At 32.2% G+C, this 3,014-nt stretch overlaps 1 non-coding gene across 1 annotated transcript; it reads left to right on the forward strand.

Moving 5' to 3' along the window:
- Positions 1-1,662: 1,662 nt before the first annotated feature.
- TRNAL-AAG lies at positions 1,663-1,743 on the forward strand. Its single transcript has one exon. It is a non-coding gene; the product is annotated as a tRNA-Leu (tRNA).
- Positions 1,744-3,014: the final 1,271 nt, after the last annotated feature.

Raw genomic sequence — 3,014 nt, forward strand, 5'->3', positions numbered from 1 at the left:
TTTCAAAAGATAATGGAGATACAACTCAAATGCTTGAGTTTAGAGGGATTGATCCACTAAAGGGATTGATCATAGGTGTCATGTAGAGAGTTGGTGCTCTGTGTTGCTTACGAGAAGCTCATCATCGTCGTCGCGCCCTCTCTCGCTCAAGCCTCCACGCTCGTCACAACAATCTTCTCATGTCGCAGCTCGTGTCATCCCAACATGTGCTGTCGTTGAAGAAGATCAAGTCGTAGCTCGTCGTCGCCTATTCGTGGAATAAAAAGCATGCCAGGGAATGAGGGAAAAGTCGAAGGTGAGGGTGAAAACAGAAGGGAGAAAAGTGAAATAGGATTTTGCCCTCTCTACATTAACCTTTTTTTTACCTCAGGAGTGTTTGTGTGGGCTAGCCGATGGAAACAATTTATTTTGTTATGCGTAGGCCATCTGACGCCAGCGATTTGGTTCTTTTGCGTCGGCCAAACAGACGAAAATCTTTAATTAATAGTTTCTTCCTTCGCGTGAATAGATAACTTTTGTTTCTAATTAATTATTTATATTAGTGTTGGTGTTGCATGGGTTTGGCCGATATTATTTGCGTCCTACACCCATCTGACGTCATAACTAGGAAGCTAATAGCACACATTCTGGTAATGCTTGTTTAATTCTAGCATTTATAGAGCTCTATTGTTTTATGAAAAAGAAAAAAGTATTGTATTGTAAGTATATAATTAGAGTTGTCGTTTACTTAAATTTGAAGTTTCACTTAGAGAAAGTATATTTATTACACGTATGGTTAAAATAAATTTTGTTACTATATTTAGATTTTTTATTTGTTTTTAGTATTTACATTTATTTTTAACTCAAATAACTCTCAAATCTTTTAAAAAGATTTAATGAGATTTATTTTGCGTTAATACCATTTGAAAAAGCTACGTATCAAAATCTAAGGCTACCTCGTATCAAAATATGGGTGATCTTCTATCTTGGGACCCCTTTGATTTTGATACTAGCACTTTACAAGTAGAAGATGACCTAATTTATGACACTAGCACCTTACATGCGATAGACCTTGGCTTTAACATGTGGTACTTCCCGAATGCGTTAACACCAATTTAACAGAAGGGACCACATTGAGTCTTGTTTTTCACAAAAAATACACTCGGGTGATTTTTTTTTTAATAGAGACTCAATTGAGGAAAAAATCTAGAGACCCAAAGAAATCAAAAGTCTAAGTATAAAGACTAAATTACCAATTAAGCCTTAAATATATTGTAAGATCAAACTCTAGATTTAATTATGAACATAAGATTTTTCTTTAGTTTTGTGAGTTTTCATAAAATAACAAAGGGTTGTAGAAAATTTGAGTAAGATGTGCATGAGTTGGAAAAACAAAATGATAAAAGCAGGTTATCTACCAATGTTTTTTTATGTGAAAATAATTAATAGTTTTAGCTAGATTTTAGATTTTAATTATGTCAATTTCAATTTTAGTTTACTTAAAGAAGCATATTATTATTAGGCAAATGTACATTGATGATCACTTTATTTATCTTTTTCTTGACAAATAGACTATATTGCATGTATTGCAATAATTTAACCTAAATATACTATGTTATGTTCAACTTTTAGATTAAGCTAATATATTCTTAGGAATAGTCATCAAATATTTTAATAAATAAGGTTGAGATGGCCGAGTTGGTCTAAGGCGCCAGATTAAGGTTCTGGTCCGAAAGGGCGTGGGTTCAAATCCCACTCTCAACAATTTTCTTTATATGCATATGTTATGATAATAAGATTGGTAGAAAATTTGATTAAGATGTGCGCATGAGTTGGAAAAACAAAATGATAAAGCAGCTTATCTACCAATGCTTTTTATGTGAAAATAATTAATAGTTTTAGCTAGAATTATTTTAAACCAAATTGTGTAGTTAGATTTTAGATTTTAATTGTGTCAATTTCAATTTTAGTTTACTTAGAGGAGCATACTATTATTAGGCAAATGTACATTGATGACTACTTTATTTATATTTTTGTTTTACAAATAGACTATATTGCATGTATTACAATAATTTAACTTAACTTCTTAAGAATAGTTATCAAATATTTTAATAAATGAGGTTGAGATGGATGAGTTGGTTTAAGGGCGTGTATTCTATGAAACTCACGAAAACTCAATGTTAGGTTCACACTTATGGCCTTCCTTTAAAGTATGGCAACCGAAAGTGATTTTTTCAATAGCATATAGAATTGGTAAACCTCTCTTTAGATGATTATATCAAGAATAAGTCTTGAGGTTTCTTTGCATGTGTCTTGGTCGATGTTGATTTTTTTGTCTAATTTAGCTAACCAAATTTTGATGAAAGGCCAAGATTTGCATTTATTATTAATGTGGAGTATGATAAATTGTCACTATTTTGCTCAAATTGTAAAATAATTGGTCATGATCTATCATGTTGTAGATGGTTACAACATGGTTCTACTATTATTTCTAGCAAGGAGAAAACAATTGCCACAAAAATACAACAATATTATTGTTCTAAGGTGGTTGGTGCACAAGATGAGACTAAGGGCTCTTTAGCTCAATCGATAGAGCCTTTGGTGGAGCTTATAGTGAAGCCTTTTATTGTGCAACCTGTGGTGGTATAGTCTGAGCCAATGGTGGTTAATCATGATAAATTTGTGTTGTGAATGGATCTTCTCTTGTTAAAAATTTTGATGGTGGTGTGCTAATGGAACCTGATTCCTTCGCTGGTATGCCTTCTTTGGAGGATGTCACTCCCATTGTCAATAGTTTGTAGGCTTTATAACAATTAGATTCAAATTCATAGTAGTTCAGCGACAATTCTAAATGGGATAATTGAAAATAAGGAAGATTCTAATATTGAAGAGGATTATGAGCCAATTTAAACTACAAGGAAACCTAGTAGGGGTAGGCCAAAGAAAGTTAATATTAAACCCTTCAAAAGTATGGAATGATTTTCATTAAGGAAATCATGAGTTTTTTTCATAATAGGTTTTTTTTTTCAATGTTT

The sequence above is a fragment of the Vigna unguiculata genome, chromosome 4, assembly GCF_004118075.2.
Source record: "Vigna unguiculata cultivar IT97K-499-35 chromosome 4, ASM411807v1, whole genome shotgun sequence".
In the NCBI taxonomy this organism is placed as follows: domain Eukaryota; kingdom Viridiplantae; phylum Streptophyta; class Magnoliopsida; order Fabales; family Fabaceae; genus Vigna; species Vigna unguiculata.